Genomic DNA, 23,917 nt, shown 5'->3' with positions numbered 1-23,917 from the left:
GCTGGGTTTCTATGCAGTTTAGAAACTCCAGATTCTATCTCCATTGTTCTATCTCCATCCACATGTCACACACATTCCTCACACTATAGGAAGTGTGCAGCCAAAGCATGTGTCACAGTTGGAGAAACCTGTGAAGACTGTGATAATGCCTAAGTAGCTGCTGACTACGCCACGTTGTTTTGTTTTTTTTTAAGGCAAGGACCTTGTTTGCCAAAATATTGCCCCGGTTGGGTTCTTAAATCCCCATTTTCCCAGTCACACACACACACAATGGGTCAGTACTAGGTCAAACAAGCTTTATTATTCTCAACAGGGTACAAGGTAATATATAGAAGCCACAGCACATAATAAAAAAAAAGTTCTAAAAAAGTATAAGGGAGCACCGTCAAAAAAAAAAAAAAAAAAACCCACACAAAGCACAGCACATTTTAGCAGTCCCCTCCTACCGGTAATCTCTAAAAACCCCCTTCCTCTCATGTGGTCCCAGTCTGTCCTGTGCCACAAAATTCTCCAAATTCTGATCTGCTCCCCATAAATCCCAGCGGAAAAAAGTAATGAAAAACAAGAACAAAAAAAAAAAGAAAACTAAAATAACAAATCCTCACAGAAGTATTCCCGCAACTGCTGGCTCTTCTTGCACACACTCCCCAGGTTCTTCCTGTCTTCTAAGTTTCCAGGTCCTTCCTGTTCTCTAGCTCTCTCTGTGCTCAGTTTCTGCCCTTTTTTATAGTCTCCCCCAACCCTGCATCGCCACTGGCTATGGCTTCAAGCAGGCGGGACTTCCTACTACTGGGATGAATGTGCCGCAGCTAACCACCAGCCACTGTGCCCAGGAAAAAATAATCACAATTTGGGGAGAGCAGATTCTACACATTTAAAAAAAAAGAAACCACAATACATATACTAAAAATCGTCACTCGTGGCACATGGTATGACTTAAGTTTTCAGTATGAAACGTAACTCACTGTCAAAATGAAAACATTACAAAGTTAGTATCGGGTATGACCTCCCTGAGCTGGCAACATTGACGCATAGACCACAGCTGGTAACACAAGAACTAGAATTACAAAATGTGAGGACATGAACCCTGTGTTAGCAGCCCTCCATTGGCTCCCAGTGCAGTCCAGGATAAACTTCAAGGTCCCCATTACCTATAGAACCCTAAATGGTTTGACTCCAGCCTATTTGAAGAATCTTTTATTCCTCTTTGTTCCTAGGCGGCTTCTCCGATCCCAAGATGCAGGGCTGCTAACTATCCCAAGAATTTTAAAGCAAACATGGTAGAGAGTTCTGTTATAGGAACTCCGGAATGCTCTCTTTGCTTGGCAAGAGATGCACTGACTTTGACAACTTTTAAAAGGAGATTAAAAACATATTTTTATAATATATCTTTCACACTTTCAACCTCATCTTTTGTTCTGTTTTTTCATTATTCTTTTGTTTACTGTTTTTATTGTACTTAATATTCTATTGTACTGATATGTTTTTCTTCTTTGTTAAGCACCTTGAGAAGGCTTGCTATGAAATACATTTTGATTTGATTTGAACCCTAAAATTTAGTAAATTAGCATAGCTGGGAATTCGTGCCAGTGGTCTGCTGTGTTATTGCTGCAGTCTACCGAAAGCACCAGGCTTGAGCAACTAGCTGCAGCTGAAATAAAATATCTTAAACACAATTCATGGAGAAAGATTTGTTTTAAAAGAATGAAAAAATGAAACTGTTGATTCCATTAATTTGTTCAAAAAGAGTTGCAGAACAAAATTTCAGAAAGTTACAAAAATGTTCCTGTGGATTAGCATCTACTGAGAAATGTATTAAACTCATATGGGAAATGTGGATGAGTAGAGCAGCCTATTGTAGATTTACCTCCTGTATTTTGAAAATGTACTGCTAACCTAAAGTGCTGGACTCTAGCTACGTTCATTGATTACCATAAGGTTCAGAATTGCTGAAGGTACGGTTCTGTACGAAAGCGTGTATGTATTATTGTGACAGGGAATACCCTGTCGCTGGTTCTTGAGTGCATGTGTGCCTTTATGGAAGTAGCTGGGACACGTAAAAGGAGATGCGTTGCTAAGAAACTAATTGAGCTAAGCAGCTAATATTTTATTGAGGGTAGCGCTTTTATTTTTTAGCTTTGTTTTCTTTTCTGTTCTTTATTAAATTTGTTACTAGGGCTGCCCTTGCTGGTACCCTAGTGGCGGCACCTGCGTTATTTATTAAATCTCCGCACCTGTGTAGCGTGTCAACACCCAATTCTCTGTGTCGACCCACGTATATAACATGTTACAGTTATAGATAAACATGTTTAATAGGTTTATAATTAATATATTTGCAGTCAAAACTGCATAATACATGGTTAGTGCAGTGTTTTCTTATGGAATGTTGGTATTGTTGTTTTGTATGTGTGTAATGCTTATGTCTGGGTTTTTGTTTTGTTTCCCTTGTTTTTTTATTATATTTGTTTGGTGATCAAATGAGGTAGGCTGCACTTGCAATTCTTCAACACAACCTAAACACTTTCTGGAAACCCAGTTTAAGAAAGCTTCCTGATATCAGTCGCCACTCAAGGCCAAATTGGAAGGCAGACAGACATATCAATATACTCTCTGGTATTTTAACAATAATTAGGCTGTTTGTATTTGGAAGGAGGATTTCGCTACTTAAAAGAAAACTGCATGGAAAAGTGCTACCAAAATAGTATTCGAAAAAGGTGATAGTTGTTTCTATTTTTCCATGGAAACCCAGCTGTGGTGTAAACCCTTAAGAGTAGAAGCTGAAAGAGTGTGTGTCAAATCCCAGCTGTACAACTGTGCAGCACTCTTGTAATTGCCATTGTTTTAAGGGGGTATAAAGGCACAGATGGTGAGTGGTTAAATCTGAACCAGATATTTAATATGTCTGGGGGCCCTCTAAGTTCCCCACAAATTAGGTCTGATCAATGTTAAACCCCTGGACCGACTAGGTTTGGTGAAAACCCCAAGTAATAGGAAAGATTTTAGGAGAACTACATATTTAGCCTCCTTTATTCTTTGGATTGAAAGATGCTTTTTGGACATTTAAGGTTACACTCTGTTTAAGAGACACTAATTAAGCTGTAAGGAATGAAGGAAACTGAAGTGTTACTTTTATTCTTATTTGATCATACAAAGTTGTGTTTGCTAATATATACAGAGACAAAGACATGTTCATATCCAGAAACCAATTATAAAACAAGAACATTTACCTTTAATTTCAGTCTCAAATCTGTTTCTGAATCTTGCCTCAATTATCTCTGTAACACGTTATTGTTTATAATCTAGTCTTCACTTCATGAGTTATTCATTGAAACCTGTTTCCCTAGATAATTGTTAGTCATTAAAAAGATACCAGTAACATCCACTGAATTTCGTTGTTTACCCTGTGACTTGTAAGTGACCTCAAATTGTCATTGAATGCCCAAGAGCCTGTGGAGACTGCATCTGTCTTCTTATTGGTGAAGCCTCATTGTCATTGTGTCTTCCTGTTAACAGAGATTCATGTTGAGCTATCTGAAGGTCATTGATCAAGGAACATGTGATACCAAATTTATTTTCCTGGGATGTTACTTTTATAGAAAACAAGGGCATTTAAAAGGGCAAGAGTTTGTGTTCTAAAATTATTTTATTTTGAGATTCCGAAGTGCATTGCAAATAAACTTGCCTTCAAGAACAGGGTTTGATAAAAACACCTTTCATTTTTATATACCTGTGGTAGTAATAACACTAGCAGAACCAGTGCGCCCCTTTATTTGTCATTTTTTGTTTGTATTTGTTGATCTACTCTTACTAATTGGGCTTTAAAGGAAAAATTAAGCCATTTTGACAAAATGTTTGATGTGTGTTTTGGTTCTATAATAAGGTCTGTCACTGTTTTAGGTTATCAGTGTTTATACTCCATGTAGTTCAGGTCGTTAAATTAGACCAGGGGTGTCCAATCACAGTCCTGGAGAAAATAATTAACTACGTTAGGGTCTGAACTGCGGTTTAATTGGTTCAATAAGCAATTTAAAACAGGTTTTGAATATATGCAATAATATTGCTCATGTGTTTGTAAAGAACCTCCGTCCTTCATAGAAGTTTTGCATGTGATGTACTAAACAGCTATTTTTTGTGAACTATTGTAATATCACCGCAAGTTTATGAACAGTATAAATTACTTCTCATTATACAGTAGATATCGGAATTAGCATCTCATTATATCTAGATTTGCAATGTCAAAAGTCAAGATTTAGAACTTCCTTCTGGCAAAGACACATGAGTATTATGGTGAACAGAAAGAAGTAGCAAGCAAATATATAATAGAATTGAGCTGTGGCTTCTGTAGACTCCAGGACTGATGCAACTATGGCACAGGCCAAAAAGAAAAGGAAAACTAATTTCCACAAAGATGAAATTGACCCGTTAGTTACTGAAATGGGAAAAAAATTCTGGAAATATTATTTAACACTAGCATGAAGAAAAGAAACATGGAAAGAAATAATTTACAAAATAAATTCACCGGGACACTGTAAGCGACAGACACTGCGATGAAGAATCCCTCTGTCCTGGAAGGCAATATACTGTTTTGCTTACGAGACCTGAAATGTGGTAATGCTGCAAGAGTACCACAAATATGACATGCTGTTGTTAGAGATAGTACTGGGCTTTCACAAGAAAGATAATGCATCTATAAATATTAATTTCCTGCAAACTCAGGCCTCACTGCTTTCAATTTAAAGATGTGCAGAGTCTGGTTAATGGCTGTTGAATAGGTCTTAACCTGCAATTTCTTGTGATATTGTCCAATTTCTTGTGATATTGTTCACTGTTTGGAAGCAATGAAGTGAATTTGCCTCACTAATTATACACACATTAATGGATTGCTGCTTTTATTGCAGAGAACACAAGACTTCACTTTGGAGCAATTTAGAAACTATTGAAAAAGCTATCCACCAGGAATCCACAGTGGAGAAGATTAATCCAAAAGCATTTTCAATTTCCCTGTAGGTGCTGTTTACCATCTTAACAGACATCACAGATTACTTCAAATATTCTTGTAGTGTAGTAATGGCTTTTTGCATAAGGTATTAATCATGTAACAGATTATTGATTAATAAGTTTTTCATTATGTTTAGATTGTGTTTCAATGTGTTTTTATAGTCAAGTTGTTTTAATGTGTTTAATAATCAGTTGTTTTAATATGCTTTTATATTAAGTTTCTATGCAGTATTGTGTAATTTTTGAATTCTTTCATTTCCCATCTGCAAAACCAGCTACGTGCAGTTTTGGTTAGTATAACACAACTCAAAGTCACAGATGGGTGTATGAGCTAAACGTCAAAAGGCAGAAGACTAGCAGAGATAGTGTGAGATGGGGGAGGGGAACTGAAAGACAAGATGGATGTGCCCTGCTAGGTACAACGTGGTGTGCAACAATGCGGCATGGACAGAGCGCAGCCACCACTTACCCCCACAGAGGGAATGTGCAATGATAGAGTGGAAACCCCTATCATTGGACAGAAGTAAAATAAATGGGAGTGGAGTCACCAGTTGCTTACGAAGGTATAAATATAAAATCTTGTAACGTTTGTTTCATCTCTTTTGAACTGACTCCGCGGATATCTGTGTTTTCCGATACAAACACATGCACTGAGCTGTACTGAGGCCTGGTCCGAAGTCAGTTTGAAACTCGTGCTTATATGATTGTATTGGAGGTATACCTTTTTTTTATATAAAGTGTTTTTGAATCAAAAAACATTTGTCAGTTTATTTTTCCACTACAATGGAAACAAAGTAAACAACATTTCACTTTTTGGTGGTATTTGGATAGTTCATTCACCTCACTGAAATATTTTAGTTTGTATCCTCTTGAGTTAATAAACTAGAAACACAAAAAACCCCAAAAAAAACACCATTTGTAAAGTACGTAATTAAACAACACAGGCATCTACACAGTCCCATATTAGAGTAACAAAAATAGACATAGAAACATATATGAACTTGCTGTACTCATTTTCCTATATATCATATATTCCTTCACAGTGTTAGTATAAATTGAGACCATTTTTATATGTATAATTGTATTTTTCTAAATGAGCAAAACCCCACATTGCTTGCTCCCAATTTTCTACAGTGAGTATATATAGAGATAATGTACAGCTTATGTTTATTGAAATGTTGGCTGTGCTATCAGAGAATATAAATATAAACAAGGAAGCTACATGCCACTTTTGTGTACAATTCCATTCTATAGTATCTACCAAACAGGAAACTGGATATTTTCAAACAGGAAACAGGACATTTCTAAAGAAGGATAATAACAATTTTACCATAGTTTGACAACTTATATTTTATTATGAATGAGAGGTATTTAAATTTTTCTTTTCACATTTGATATAAGAAAGTTACACTTTTGGTACTGGTACAGATGGTAATTCTAAGTGATTTAGTTTTGCCACTGCAACATGGTAAAAACAGCAAAACTCTTGGAACTGTGTAGAGACTCACAGTAGTTTCCAACAAGTTTTTCTAACTCTCAATGTGTAAAACCCAGTCAAAACCCATGGGATTCAATCCCAAAATAATACCTATAATAATAACATGCCCTTTATACACATACATGATCACAATTCCCAAAGTGAGTGCTCCTAGTGCATGTGGTGAATTATACAATAATGGTGAAACAGTAGTGCAGTGTAGTCCGGGGTTGGTGCTGGCTTAGCGACAGCTCCCAGATATTTTAGCTGTCTACAAATGGCAAACACAACAGTTATTGAGACAGACAAGACAACTCGAAACACTTATTTTATGGTTCTACTTTACAGGTCCTTTCGTAACCATAACAAAGGAACAGATCACTTTGCCATATCCCCTGATATACCCTCAGTCATGCTCCCTTCGGTAACAAGTGCAATCGTTTTTCCTCCAATCCGCAATTGCCACATAGCCGACCGCATTAAGGCAATGACTTCTGGTATTGTGACTCTGCTCCCTTTCTGCATGGCTGACTTACAACTTTCCCTGGAATGAATTGCCAACCCATCCAGTCCGTGGCACCCTGTTTCTGTTATATAGCTCCCTCAGAGGTGGGGTGGGGGGGGGATTTATGACTTGGATTCACCCGCTGTCTGTCACAGAGTCTCAATATAATTCTATTTAAATAACCTTTAATTACAACATTTTTTACCATTAGTCCAAATGGGAAATAAATAAGAATATGTTTAGTAAAGAGAACCTTATTTTAGGTAATGACATCCATTCAGTGAATGCTTATTAAGCTTTATTGTGAGGGAAGCGTACATGTTTTAGTAAATAGTTCACTGTTTCAACAGTTCAGGAAACTCCCATAATAGTGCCATTCAGCGTGACCTATGACCTAATATGGCTGCCACTTTTAAGGCCTATTGTCTCAAAGACCATTTCAGGTAGCGGCTTCACATTTAGTTAAATTAACACTGCAAGGTAAATGTATTAAGAATTGAGTGACCTTTTTTAGCACTTTAACACAGACTCTTTATCAAATTTGTTGCCAAAAGTGAGTGCATATGCAAAACTTTCTGCAACTGCCCATCAATGTGCCTGCAAACAAAGTTGTGATTAAGTTGTGCAGTAGATGATTATTTTGGATGACCCCTTAGGGTTTCAGAGGAGACCTGTTTTTAGCATGTCAGGGAATTCCTACATATATCAACTTTATATTTTAACTTGTTAAATAAACATTAAACCACTATTCCGGTCACTTTCTGATTTAACAGCACTTTCAGTTTTAGCCCCACCCACTTCTGATTACATCATCTGAGTAAAGTCAGAGTTTAAGTATTATTTTTCTGGCACAAGTAGGAGTAATGGGTTCCTGCATTCCCCTAATAGTTGAGAGGCAATATTAAATGCTATCAATTTCATACAGATTGGAAATACAATAATGCTATTGCTGCGAGAGTCAACATGTAGGAGCAGACAGCATGGACAGCACGGACACAGTAGTATGCTGTATCATTTCCCCTCACTGGTTCCAGGTATAAGGGTTGCCTTTATATGCAATACAATTTAGAATCAGAGAGGAGCAGCTTTATCTCTCAAAACCATGCTTTTACTATTGCAAGGTCTCACCGATGTGATGTCTCAGCTCAGAATACTTCTGGCTGTTCTACCACATTTATAACAGCATTATCCAGTAACAATTGTTTCTGGCAATAAGTCCCTCTGCAATCAGTTTAAGAGATGCAATACCATCTGGATGATTGTAATGCAAAGACGGCATTTTTCAAATAAGCATCTTTCCAATACTTCTGAGATACTATACCTTCACAGAGAAGCTAATTCAATTTTGTGCTACAGCAACACATGTGCCTCCATGCTGCTGGGTCTACAATTACTAAAGCGGCAAAGAGCCTTTTACCATCAGTGCAGCACACAGCAGTCCTATCAATCACGATCAGAAAGGAATCTTAGACTTACTGCTATAGAAATCAATAGAATGGAAAATGAACATGTTCACTTAAGCCACAAAAGATGTCTGGAAAGCAACTATCAATCCCTCCTCTTTTAGAATTGCACACTTACCAACATGTGTGTGACAGTGTTTGTATTCTGAACACAATTCACTTTGTATTGTTGTTTTCCACTTTAAAGTAAATGTCTGATGAGGGAAACATGTTACTAATTTATAGGGTCACTAATTTATAAGAAGAAGAAGAAGAAGAAGAAGAAGAAGAAGAAGAGGATATAATAAAAAATTCCAAATGAGAGGAGACCATTCGGGCCATCACTGCTCACCCTGTTCTGAGTTTCTGATAGACTTTTTGTAAGAACATAAGAGAAGTTACAACAAGAAGAGGTTGTTTGACCCGTAAGTGCTCTTCCTGGTGTAACTTTCAGTTAATCTCAGGCAATTTCCACAATGGTCACCAGATCTGGCTTAACAGATAATGTCTCACTCCAAAGAAGGTCTCCATTTTGTTAACCCTGGTTGAGTAAAACAAGAACAATCCATTCAATTACTTCATTGTTAGAATTTAGGAAGTTTACAAACAAAAGGAGGCCATTCGGCCCGTCTTGCTCGTTTGGTTGTTAGTAGCTTATTGATCCCATAATCTCATCAAGCAGCTTTTTGAAGGATCCTAGGGTGTCAGCTTCAACAACATTACTGGGGAGTTGGTTCCAGACACTCACAATTCTCTCTGTAAAAAAGTGCATCCTATTTTTTCTTCTAAATGCCCCTTTGTCTAATCTTCACTTGTGACCGCTGGTCCTTTTTTCTTTTTTCAGGTCGAAAAAGTCCCTTGGGTTGATAGTATCAATACCTTTTAGAATTTTGAATGCTTGAATCATTTTGCTGTGTAGTTTTCTTTGCTCAAGACTTTTAGCATGACCATTCTTTTAGCCTATCTGCATATGATATGCCTTTTAAATCCGGAATAATTCTGGTCGCTCTTCTTTGCACTCTTTTTAGAGCAGCAATATCCTTTTTGTAGCGAGGTGACCAGAACTGAACACAATATATCCGAGCATCTTATTGGCCTTTTTTAGAACCTTCTCACAATTGTCTAGATGAAGACATTTCTGAGCTAACATAAACTCCTAGTTCTTTTTCATAGATTCCTTCTTCAATTTCAGTATCTCCCATATGATATTTATAATGCACATTGTTGTTGCCTGCATGCAGTACCTTACACTTTTTTCTATTAAATGTTATTTGCCATGTGTGTCCAGTTCTGAATCTTGTTTAGATCATTTTGAATTACCTTTGCTGCTGCAGCAGTGTTTGCCACTCCTCCTATTTTTGTGTCATCTGCAAATTTAACAAGTTTGCTTACTATACCAGAATCTAAATCATTAATGTAGATTAGGAATAGCAGAGGACCTAATACTGATCCCTGTGGTACTGCACTGGTTACCACACTCCATTCTGAGGTTTCTCCTCTAATCAGAACTTTCTGTTTTCTACATTTTAAACACTCCCTAATCCATGTACATGCATTTCCTTGAATACCTACTGCATTCCATTTGAGAATTAATCTTTTATGCAGGACTTTATCAAAAGCTTTCTGGAAATCTAAATAAACCATGTCATATGCTTTGCAATTATCCATTATCAATGTTGCATCCTCAAAAAAATCAGTCAGGTTAGTTAAACAAGATCTCCCTTTCCTAAAACCATGTTGACTGTCTCCTAGCATACTGCTACCATATAGGTAATTTTCCATTTTGGATCTTATTATAGTTTCCATAAGTTTACATATAATAGAAGTCAGGCTTATTGGTCTGTAGTTACCTGGTTCGGTTTTGTTTCCCTTTTTGTGGACCGGTATTACGTTTGCAATTCTCCAGACTGTCAGTACAATCCCTGTGTCAAGAGATTGTTGCGTGATCGTGGTTAGCGGTTTGTAAATAATTTCTTTCATTTCTTTGAGTACTATTGGGAGGATCTCATCCGACCCAGGGGATTTGTTTATTTTAAGAGCACCTCGCCCCTTTAACACTTCTGCCTCAGTTATGCTAAAGTTATTTAAAACCGGATAGGAACAGGTTGACATGTGGGGCATGTTGTCTGTATCCTCCAATGTAAAAACTTGTGAAAAGTAATTATTTAATATATTTATTATTTTTTTCTTCGTCTATCATTTTGCAATTTGTGTCTCTTAAACATTAACCTCCTCTGTTTTGACACCAAATATTGACACTTCATATGTTTCCTTCCTGTTGATCCCCAGAAATAGAAAACAGTTTCTCCAGGAAGCTAACTAGTTCAACCTTCTCTGTGGAGCGATAGTGCTACTGGCTTCAACCCTATGAATCACCATTTCTGTCAAATATTTACAGTGTATACATGCCAGGCACTTATTTTAACAGATACAAACTGTTCTTAGCATAAGTTCTCATGAATTTATAGTTTCAAAATTATCTTTCATTAAAATGTTGTTGCTGTTTCTGGTATATCAGTCGCAACAATATATATATATATATATAATATATATATATATATATATATATATATATATATATATTATATATATATATATATATATATGTGTGTGTGTGTGTGTGTAAAATAAAATAATGTATCAGTTGTTCTTTAATAATTTAACAGTAGCTACAATTGTGTCAGTAGCCATCTCTGTATCACATCTTTACACAGCAGAGATGTTGTTTTTTGTCTCATATCGTTGTGCAGATCATGCCAGAAGATGGATGTGAATCAGTAAAAGAACTCCTTAGTCTCATGGAATGAAACCGTCTCAGTCCTATATTTTGTTCAATACTTTTATGTAACAGGAGAGGATATTGTATACTACTGAAATATACACTACCTACCAAAATATGTTATTCAGCTAAATACAAAGACATTTATTGACCCATGGCTGGAAAATCTGGAAAAATGATAGTTGACAATATGTCCTTCATAGAAAATAATCAATTGATGCTTGTCTACATCTCTTCTGCAGCAGAGATATGTTGTCCCATTTTAACAGACCCTAACCCTTACCCAAAAAATCATATTGAAAGCATTCAAACATGCTATATATCACTCCTGCTAATGCCTGCCTCTGCATGTTGTTAGCATAAAGTGTGATAGGTGTAGGTGTAGGTGTAGTGCAATGGTGTAGTGGTAAAAAAATAAGCGTGTAAACGAACCTTTCCGGTATTCCAAGTCAGGCAATGGCATGGTAGCCCCGAAGGGGTGAAGAAATGCCCTTGTTTTCAATTGGGTTTAGGCTGGGATGGCATCAGGGGTACGTGTTGCATTTTTGGCAAGCTTGCACATAGAAAGGGACCACACTGTGTTTTAATAATTCTTTAAGACTAATTTTGCGAGTTTTGTAGAACAGACTAAATGAGAGTCTCTGAGGTAAACATAACACACAGATTATAATGTGAGTACTCTGGAAAACCTTGTTAAATATCATCTAGCTGAAAAATAAATGTAAAGCTTTTGGATTCTTGGCTGTCTTCTGTCACTTAATAATCATCTTTCAAGAAGCTTGAGGTTCAGTGTATCAGCAATACAACATATTGCACAAGTAATGCATGTGTAACAAAATTAGTTGTTTTTAAAAGCTGAATAGCCAGCATTGACACATCAACACTGTGCACTGTTGTGATGGCACTAGGTAAAGGGAACAGAATACCCTGGACTAAAAGGCATGACACTTTATTCCCGTGAGTGTTTGTTTTGTATTTGTTAGTGTCTGCTGTAACTGTTGTTTGTCTCAATAGACTTCCAGTAACACGATCCTGAGCTGTAGCGCAAGCCAGCATCAACCCGGCATCACTTTCACCCCTGCATTTCACGGAGAACTGAAATTATACCACTAGCACCTAATTTCATTCACTGTCTTGTGTTTATGTTTGTGTTTTGTGTTTAGTGTAGGTGTGTGTAAAACCTGGACTTTTGGTTGTGGGTCTAACCAGGGGATTACAAAACACCACTGTATCACTCCAGCATTTATTATTTACAGGTGGTTGCCTTAAGGCGCTGGACATTGTAATTATTTCAATAAACACCCTTGCACCTGAAAGCAATTGTCTGCACTGCACTCACCTGTATTCACTCACCAATTTGCCACATGATTACATTTACCAGTTTACCTCTACTAAGGCTTTACATAAACTAAATGCATTTTACAACTCATGCTGCTGTAAATTGTCATTCTGAGAATCTAAACTATTTTATTTGTTTTATTGCACTTGCTCCTAAATAGGGCCATCCGGTCTCATCGTTGTTAAATAAACATTACAGCCGTGTCTGCTCCCTTTCTGAATGGAAATCCTTGCAGATTTAGTCGCTTTAATTGTTTTGTTTTTTTTTCATTTACCTGGTCATTCATCTCTTCATAGGCAATGTAAGCAGCATAAACATCGCATGTAGCTGCCTATCATTGCCTAGTAAATAGCTGTATTTCACATTACTAGAAACTTGCAATAGTATACAGATTATTTATAAATGTGTTGTACTGTTGGCATAATAGGGGGTTCAATTACAAAGTTTATTTTATTACATTTGTCATTAAAAGTTACAGTTTAGTCCCCTGTGGGTAAACATTTTAAATTGAAACATGACAGCCTGAGAGACTACTATTGAGAGTGATTTAAAAAAAAAAAAAAAAAAAAAATGATAACGTTCCAGAATTATATAACAGTTTTCAGTCCCTGGGTTTTAGAAATGTGTAAATCAAACAAAACCTGTTAGAGTGCACCAAATGTATGTAGCTATTCTAGTTTGATCCAGTGCCCTTTTCAGCAATTACACATTCAACTCTGCCCTCTGTTCTTACAGCCATACATACCATTACTATTTGGATATCTTCCAGCCTGTAAATCAGAGCAGACTGTTTAAGTAAAACTAATCAGAACTCCAGTGTGTGGAATGTGGAGACATCTTGTCAGATCCGTTCCACCACAATAAGTTGTGATCCAATTAACTAGAACTCATCAGTTTCACTTAGTCTACAGAGAGGCTTTGGAAATTGTGACTTTTTTTCGCTAACAAGCTACAGTGAATCCTAATTTTGAGAAAAGGTGTCAATAGTCTTGATGCAACAGCGACCTGGATCTCAGAGTAATTAGAATTGTGACTTGGAACAAATGGTTAGCTCGCTACCACAGTGCTTTTGTAGAACATTCTCTTAAAGAGGGGAGTTTCAAGCAAACTGTTCTATTAATGTAATACAGGCTCTTGAAATATGTACATTGCTGGCATTCTGAGAGCTATATTGAGCTCTCGTCATGAAATAAAGAATTACAGATGTTTTATCGATCTAAGTACACTGCTATAGTGTGGTTCATCTGCTCAAGAGCAACATAATAAAGTTGGTTATATAATGAGGACATGACATAGTTCTCCTCTAACTTGGACTTTGACAATTCTAAATTTGCACCCTTGCTGGGTTTGCCCCACACTGAATGTCTATATGGCACAGATTAAGTTATATTTCAATGAAGAGGGATATGCGACATATAAAGTGTTTCCCCAAAACATAACTTTTATCAAACAATTAAAATATAATTGGAAAGTGTTATATTTAATGTATTATATCAAATATATTACTTTACACTCATTAACTGCTACTTCATATTCTGTCATACTGTTTTCTACTTATGTTTGTTAAAAAAAGGAAGATGCACCATATTTCTAAAGACTGAGAAAACTATTGCAGCAACAACATTTTACAGAATAAAAGCTGACAGTATCAATAAAAATTGATAACCAAGGTTTGGGTAACCCTTACCCGTATCTTCATTGTGAAGCCTGTTTAATATCAGCATAAAGTTATCAAAACCATGTACTGTTGACAAAGTAGTTCCTGTTTAAATGTCTTCAAGTACGCCTGCTTCACACACTTTGATTAGCACCTGTTATGGATTACTTTATCTAAAATAACATTAGTCAGTGCAGGATTAGTGATATTTGGGTCTGTGAAACGAGCCAGTAGACTTTATGTTTTTAGCATTTCAACAGCACATACTTTGTTGTTACTAAACAGAAAACTCAACAATGTGGTTGTGGTCCTAGGTTCCTAATACAATTATTATGACAGCAGTTTAGAAAAAGATGTGAAAATAGATACATCACATAGAAAGGTTTTTTAGGTGGAGAGCAGTGCAAGCTTATGAGGGACTGGAAAGCAGTATGAATGAGCACAGGACAGGACATGTAGGGTGAAGAGTAAAACAGATCACAGAAAGAGGTGACCATGATCCTTCGTTGTTAGAAAGATGGTTTCCCCAGAGAAAAGACTCCAAGGAATTTGACTGTGGGGAGGGATGAATAGGATAGTCGCCAAAAGACGAAGTAAAGGAGGTGAGTGGTTGAAGCTGTTGCATAGATCCCCCAAGCAAAAGCTCAATTTTACTGCCATTTTGTTGCAATACATTTTTAAACATCCAGTCCTCAACATCAGTTCAGCAAGCAGACCAAAGGAAAAAGAAAAGTGCCTAGATCCCCCAGGCAACCCATATAAATCTGGGAGCCGTCAGCATAGGAGTGAAATGTTCATATTGGCAGATCACATTCCCTGAGGATAGCATGTACAAATAGAAAAGAAAGGGCATTCTGGGGTCCCCAAGAAAGGTACCGGAGGAGTTGAAGCCACTGCTGGAACCAAACTGATTGTGACTGGATAAGTAGGATCTGAACCTGGAAAGAACAATACCAGTGCTCTCTCAGTGCTGTGATGTGGCCTCAAACTAGATTGAAGACATTGTAGCTATTTGAAATACATCAGCATACACAAAGTATCAATTTTCAGTCATAAACAAACACAACAAACCCTTATAGATCACAACGGGGGACTATTCAGGTTTAAACTGATTTATACAGTACTTTTTTTTTTACAGTACAAGTATAAAAGTTAAATAGGAATGCATCTTCTCAGTTGAGTTAATCCTTGCCCAACACAAATCAAGCAGTGCTCTGGAATCATAAATGAAATGCCTGTTGTCAAAGGATTTCTTGGCCCTAGGTACAGCAGGAGCCATCAACTTGGGTAAAATCCCTGGGGGCGATGAGTAAGATACTGTATGAGATACTACATTAAAAGAAAACCTCTACTGCTTTGCCTAATAGGAAAGTGAAAATAAGCATCTTTAAAATCAATTTTACACAACCAGTCCCTTGGTTTGACCAATTCCACAGTCTAAGATATGGTTGTCATTGTGAATTATTCAGAATCAATGAAACCATTATTCTATATAGATCTAAAATGGAACTCAATTATCCTGTCATCTTTGGTATTTGGTATTAAAAAATACATTGAATAAACTATGCTGTCCACAAATCCTGATGGTACTGTTTCTATGCATTGTAGCTGTATGTCATTTACAGACAACTGCAAACTAAAATTTATATTTTTATAGAGACTTTTATTGCAAGGATCTTCAAAAAATACATTTTTTAAATATGGGTGAGCAACTAAGCTTCGATAGATAGACTTTGAAACTGCACCACAACTAGTTGTAATGTACAGAACTTAAAAGAGCCATCTAATTTCATGACCAGGCCAAAAAAAATGTTGTTTTTCTTGATTCTGGCCAGGTTTCCCATAACAGAGAAAAGCACCTAAAAAGTTTATCTGAACTTCATGGCTTCTCACTGTCGTGATGGCTGTATAGGATAGCTGCCACTGAACATAGCAGAGGAAGCCTGGCTTCCTTTCCACTCTTCATGCTATTGCATCTATATTATAGAGCCAGATTTGTACTAATCCAAGTCGGGACTGGGTTTTCTGGCTGCCCATAAGGTTATGGTTTGAGAAGTCTGAAAGGAGGAGGTAAGATTGCACAGGGCTATAGAATCATCAAAAGAATCACCTAGATGACAGGAAAGGGTGCATAGACCTGTGAAGTAGCAGCAATACAGACCCATATCTAGGGCATCCCAATTAACCCTTTGATTACATGTTGCAATCTGTCAGGAAATGCTTACTTAGTTCTCCCAACACAGGAAAATAGGACAATAATCATCTAGTTCAACGTAGAGTTCAAGTTCAAAATCACAAAGTAAGCTACAAGTACATTTAGTTAAGGTTTCTGAAAAACTGAGGGCTATCTTTGTTTTAGTTTATTTGCACACACGAAGTAGGAGAGTAGTGACCAAAGGATTTTTTTCTTTTTAAAGGAAAACATCGAGGGATGAGTGTTGACTGTAAGTCTGCTGGGTACAAGGTAAATTTTTTCTGCATGTAAAGTGTATGGGGGGGTAGTGGTGAATGCTTTTTTTATAGTGGGGTGGCAAGTGCAGTACAGTGAGCACTGCGTTCAGGGTATCAACATGCCTCAGTTGAAATTCTGAGTAAATGTGCTCTTCCAAGAAAATGTGAAACAATTTAGACATGTTGTTGTTTTTTGTCTGCTGCAGACCCACAGTTATTGTGTCTGTCAGACACAAATCACGGAGCAATTTGGCCTATCCCGTTCTGGTGAGTTGCTTCACTATCCTGTTAAATAATGTGCATGTCTTGTATATTGCTGCTGCATTTTGTAACGTGTGTAGGGGTGTTGTGTTAATTTAGTTTGATAGTTTATTACCGTTAGTTTGTCTGTTATCTGATATCTGTTATTAGCTGTTGTCTAAATTTCAATTTCAGGTTTTTCACTCCATCCTATTTGTTTAATTCTGCTTGACAAACGCATACACAATATTTAAAATTCATATCCTATCAAGATATATGTAAAAATGTAAGTGTGAAACAAGCAGTCTTCCTCTGTTTGCTGTCTGATTATGATACACTGAATAGCTTGTACTGAAAAAAATGCCCTTACCAAAATGAACTGAATAAGCAGTTCTCTATATATGCAGAACTCTGCATATGTGACATTTGTAGAGGTTTAGAGGGTATACCCACTCTTTACTGTGTCACATGAGATATAAATAGCTCTTCAATATGTACTATTTCAATTAACCTTACATTACTGTCACAGAAATACAATGGATCTTGATTGTAAATCTCCCTCTCGACCTGTGAGGGCGCTAAGCAGTGAAAGTAGAGTCCTTTCGACGGGCTGGCCTGACAGTTCTTTCCCAGGGTCGGGAAGTCGGTCAGTCTGGAAGAAGGCGAGACTCCGTTGCAAGAAGGTATTGAGCCAGAAGGGAAACGACTTAGCAGCTGCAGATCATAGAGACAGCTGCATTCGTTTACCAAGGGGTCATGCGTGACAGCATAAAAGGGGCGGGTTTGGTTTTTGTAGAGAACTAGAAGGACCGTGACAGACCCAGTGAAAACTGAAAAATAAATATTTGTGAGTGTCACTGAAAAATAAATATTTGTGAGAGCTTTGTTTGTTTGTCGCTGTTAGTAATTGTCTTTGTTTGTGAACATCCAGACAGCTAATATGTATCCAGAGTTGTTACCTTGGGCCAGCACAAAGCCGGAACAACATTACACCACAGTCACTTAATAAATTGTTATCAGCCACCACGAGCATTACTTTGCCACAATTATACAGACATTTAAAAAAAGATGTGAGGTATAGTACTGATCATTTGTGAAAAACAACTATCAATAGAAAAGTCTGTGTGCTGTCACTTCCTGATAATCTATCAATTGATTACTAATGATTAACACAAGCCTGGAAAGCTTTGGCAGTCTTTAATGACAGTTTCTTAACATTGACTGGTAATTTAATTCTTGGACAGGATAGGTTTTCATACAAGAGACCAGTGTGACCGTGAGCTGTTTCATGCAATGTAAATGCCCATGTGGAACATTAATATGCTGCTTGCATACTAAAAAAAACTGTTCTTGAATAGATAATCCTCTGCTCTTCAAATGTATGCAAGAAACATAAATCTGTCCGCTGTAGTGACTTTTTTTAGACATTCAACAGTCTGGCTGCAGAAAAACACCACCAGCAGTCAAGGAAAATATTGTTTTCAGAGTCAGACATTTTACAGTTTGGAAAAAGTTTTATACCTTCACGAGCAGCATAGAACTCCAGGGTGGGATTAACAGCAGGAGCTAGAGGCCTTCACATTCCTATTTAAACTGTAAAATGATCATACATTTGAAAAGGCAATGAAAAGGACAAAGTCTCGAAGTGGCTGTGGTGTGCAGGGCAATCCAATCAGGGGAGCTCAGATTCGCATACTGGTTGTGCAAAGTTGCCATGGCTCTCCAGAGGCTGGTACCTCATGAACGTTCACTTTCAGGCTGATTATGTTAGGCAATTGGATGGGTCTTGGGATTTGAGGACGTCCACTGACTTGCAGTTCTCTTGAGGTTTTGTGTGTAGAATTGCTGCAGGGAGGGATCGTACTTGGACGTTCTAAATTGGTAAGAAAAATCAGGGGTAAAATCATTGGGCACTCAATTAAAAAAAAATGCAAAGGATATTTTTTTTTTTTTAAATGAATATAGAAGAATAAAGGAGTTGAATGCGTGAGGAGGTACAGCACTGACTCTTTAAAACTGTGACAAAGAAAATATTTTAAAAAGATGCCTAGTTTATGAATAAACATGTCATCAAATCAATATAATTAGTGCATACAGAGTCCTCATAAATGTCATAAGTGACCAAATTGAGCACTACACTGTTTCACTTTTCATGATTGATTGATTAGCACTGTTTGTTATAATTTTGCAGTGATTTATTTGGTCGTTTTATTTTATATTACTTACTATGTTCAGTTTTTGCTTTGTGTGTTGTATTATTTTGTTGTATTTATTATTAGCACACTGGTGATCAAATGGAACCTAATTGCATCACCTGCTACCCATTACCTCATTTAATTACGAACTGCCTATAAAAGGTGTGTTGTCAGCACAGTGCATGCAGAGCAGTGCAGACTGTGTTGCTGGAGGACCCAGACCAGGAAGTGGATGAGAGGAATCACTGGAGCAACAGACTGCAGGAAGAACCTGGAAAAGTTGGACCAAGAGATCAATGGAAGTTACAACCAAGTGGTACTTTTGTTTGAGTGGTGAATCCTGTCTAGCTTGCAGATAAGTGCAGAGAGCTAGAATCATTTTGTTCAGTGTGCGATTGGAAACCATTTTATTTGACAGTACAACACATATATGGACTTTACTACTGTATAGGGGTTATGAATTGTGTCAAATAGCATTATACTGATGGTACATAATTATGGTGGTGGTCTGTATATAAGACAACCTGCTGGAGTATCGTTAAAAACTTAAAATTGTGATACAATACGTTGCAACGCAACTGCAGTGATGGTGGCTTTTGTTTGTTTTGTTTGTTACAGCGGGTACCTGGGCCCAGGATTTTGGGCTGACCTCCTGTTAGACAGTAACCAATGGGACAGCATTTGAGATGGGGAGAAGCCAGCCCTGGGTTTTGACAGGGCCTGCCTGTAGAGCTAATTCATAGTGAAGAGGACAAGGGCCATTTTTGGCCTGGAGTGATACTACAAGCTGGGACCCAAGTAATGTAAACCAAAGCTGGGACCCAAATAATGTTGTATCTTTCTGTGCTACGGCCTCCCTTCTCATGGTAGAAGCACCGGGTCCCTCCCTGCTTATTTGCACAATTGAACTTGTTTTTAGTAGTGTTAACCTAATCCAATTGTTTTAGTAAGAATTGGCATTTGATAGGTGTCATATTTATAGTTTTATTTGGGATGGTATCTTATTGTGTAAATTGGTATTTGGATAAAGATTATTGTGGCCATTCATCGCAATGGTTCTTGGATGTTCATCTGGGGGGGGGGTTGGGGTTGGTGTCACAGAATCCCAAAAGAACCTGTGGAGAATGGGAGGGTTAATGTTTGTACACATAGTTAACAGTGTTTGGTTTATTGTCAGCTCTTTACCAGTTGTGTGCTTTTAAAGCATGTGACATAATCATACTTTAGGTAAGGTAGTCTGAGAGTGCTGACGAGAGTCTGTGAAACAAGAAGCAAATTAAATTCGTAGTGCTCAGGCTGTGCTTCTCTATATGGTTACTGGGATTCAACTAGCACCCTTTGACTTTACATTTAATAGACTGTGATCCCTAAAAAAATCCATTCAATGAATGACAAACAGTCTTTCACCTTGTTTGTATTACCCAGCCCCTGAGGCTCCTGTGCAGTGTTTGAAAGGCAACCTGTAGACACTGAGATGACTAATGGTGTGAGTGCCTTTATTCCTCTCCTCTGTAAATCTGCATTATGCTGCCAGCTAATAACATTGATTGATTGAATGGAAGAATGCTTTCATCATGCCAATGCTTTTTCCTTTACACTTTTTCCTGAGGAATTTAATGAAAGTTGGTAGTGAGTTCCAAAGACAAGGAGCAACACAACTCAAACTACACCCTCTAAGCATAACACGCCTTGGAAGCATGCATTTTAACAATCAAGAGTTAGAGGATCGAAGCTGCTTCCCAGGGATGTAAGGGCTAAGAAGGTCCATTAATAACTAGGACCTGGACTGTGCAAAGCCTTGTAGGGCAAAAGTAATATTTTAAAGGAAACACGGGACTGGATAGGAAGCCAATGCAAACGCTGAAGGACTGGAGTAATGTGTTTTGCCCGCTTGGTACCACTAAGGACCCTAACAACATTTTGCACAATCTGCAGGAAGATAAACAAAAAGAGCATTACAATAATGCAAACAAGATGTAACAAATGCATGAACAAGAATCTCAGCATCCCTAGGGGGCAGAAAATGACACCCTCTGATCATTTTCTTAAAATAATAATATTTGTCTTTACCACTGAAGAGATGTGTTTTTCGAATAAAAGCTTTGAGTCAAGTTGAACACCTAAGCTGCGGACTAACAAAGAGGCATCTACAAGACAGCCACCAAAAGAGCATGAAAACCCAATAAAAGAGCAAAGCTGGGTATTAGATCCAGTAACCAATAGCTCAGTTTTACTAGCATTCAATTTCCAAAAAATATTTGACATCCAGGTTCGAATATCTGCCAAAGAAGCGGACAGGATTTAAATCTTATCTTTCCCTCATTGCCATTCCTCTGCATAATCCAGTATTTAAAAGTGACATAAGAAAATAGAAGCTATGGAAGGATAACTATCCTCTTGGGCACTTCTTACACAACTTCAATAACATGGGGAAAAGGGGGCTGGCATATTTGGCATATGGGTAATCCGCTGGTAGAAGGGAGATATTATTTTTGGCAGCAGGAGCAACAGCCACATAGCTACAGCTATAGCCAAATGTTCTGCATTACCTAGAATTTTAGGATTGAGACCATTTATAAAGAGATAATTTATAAATAAATATCAACATCATATAATCAAAGAAACTATGAAATGATATTGTAAAAGTCTACCGGAAGCCATAATAATAGTACAGTATTCCATGTTAGATTTTGAAATGTCACATTTTTCAATTTGTGTCAGTTTTTTGTGAAGTAGATGGAAAACTACAAATCAGTATGTAATTCAATACGTTAACATAACATTATTCAGCATTTTCTGAAGCAAAAGGAGTTAATTCTATAGGGCAATGCAAAACTTTAGCCATAGCTGTACAACACAGCTATGGTACAACACATATGGCAATACAACAGGTGTACAAAAGTAACAAAAATGCTTAATAAAATACTGAAAACACAACTACAAATAAAAGATTGCCATGATTTAGTGAGATGCGCCTACTATTAAGGAGGTCCTGCTGACACACTCTCCTAACTATACCTGGGATTTAAAATCCCTAAACTAATCCCTGCTCTGTGCATGAAATGAAACACCCTGATACCTGTTCCACACATGGCGTTTTTTTTTGGTTTTTTTTAGCTGGGTTGCTCATCGGGTGTGTCATCGGCTTCTTTTATAGCAAGACACTCCAATAGGGGACATCCATTTGTCATCAATGGAAAGAACCTTGGCTTTTGTAACTGTAACAGAGGGTCTACTGGCTTTCCAGACTTTGTGAGTCATTGGTAATCAACTTGTGGATTGTGAAGTGACAGCATACAGACTTTTCTATTAATACTCAGTTGCTTTTCAGAAATGAATCAATATTATGTCTCACATTATTTTTTAAAATGCCTATATAATGTAGTTAGTTAATCATACTTGGTTATTTTCAATATGTTATCACATCAGTTGTGATGACACTTTAGTAAGGACCTTCTTTAGCACAAAGTATTCAGTGTCTTAGGTTCTTTTTTTCTTTTCTTTTACTTTTCCTTCTTTGAGTTCCTCTTGCATGCAGTTGCTACTTAGGACTACTTTGTCTTTTATAGTATGTTCATTTCTTAAAGTTCCTGATTGCGCCACTAAATAAACCTGGTTTCAGTGGGTTATAACGCAGTGCTCAATTGTCTATTTGGGACTCCACTGCACTGCATCATCAGAATCGCTTCTGCGAATATGTTAATGATACCACACCCCAAAATTTACATCGACCTATAGAGATGGTGCAGGCGCTCCATAAAGGAGCAGGACATGTCTTCAGAATTTCAGCACAGTGGGGTTTTTTTACGTCTTCGCTCCATTTTTGCACCACAGAATTAGGGGCAAATATAACTGCGATATGGACATAAGACACACAAATCTGACAGTGTGTGTTTCTTGTCAGCTTTGCAGGCCCTGAAGGGACAACAAAGGAGCTACAGTTTATATTTTACAATTGTAAGATATGTCAATCACATGCATGTTTGCCTGTCCACAATGTCTGGGAATCTTTCTACATTCTCCTGTCTATTTCTATGAAGCCACTGATCCACAGTTTCACAGAAAACTGAATACTGTGCTGGCTGTACTGTGTTTAATCTACTGGAATGTAAATAGTATTAGCTTTTAACTATAGGGCACTAACAGTGAAGAGTATATGACATGCTCTATGATGCAGTATCATTGCCTCTGCAGGATGAAATCATTGCCTCATTTAGTTTGGGTATTCCACCAACCCAATTATGTTTCTGGTTGCTTAGGTATGCTGTTGTGAGTGAGTGAGGGTTTATCAAGACTGTTTTCATTTTTCTCTCATAAATATGCTTACAACGTCTGTCACACTTTTAGGAAAGCACTGATTCAGAAGCTAAAAAAATAACTGAGGCATCCAGTAACTACTTGCACTGTGCCCATTCCAATTAAATTAATTTCAAGGCAACCAGTCAAGCACCGTTATTGACAGCAACTAGGTGTAACAGGGCAATGTTACACTCATGGGTCGTCACTGAATCAGACACAGCGCAGTGGGTGTTGACACACCACACAGGCACGCAGATCTAATTACAACACAGGTGCTGCTACTAGGGCAGATTTAATAAAGAAAGCAAAACATAGCTAAAATTTAAAAGTCTGCCACACACAGGAAGCACTAGCCTCACTAAAAGAGTCGTCCCACTCCAGGAACCTACCCACGAAACCCTCACTGTTCTGTTGTTGGGATCAAATCCCCTAAACTAACCTAGCCAAGTCCTGGTGTTCTCCGGCCTCTTCTTGAAGTCCCTTAGCTGGGCAATGCCGTCACATGCACCTTCTTGGAGTGGAAGTGTTTTATGCA

Source organism: Polyodon spathula, chromosome 16 (assembly GCF_017654505.1).
Source record: "Polyodon spathula isolate WHYD16114869_AA chromosome 16, ASM1765450v1, whole genome shotgun sequence".
Classification (NCBI taxonomy): Eukaryota; Metazoa; Chordata; class Actinopteri; order Acipenseriformes; family Polyodontidae; genus Polyodon; species Polyodon spathula.
Note: the sequence above shows the minus strand (reverse complement) of the source record.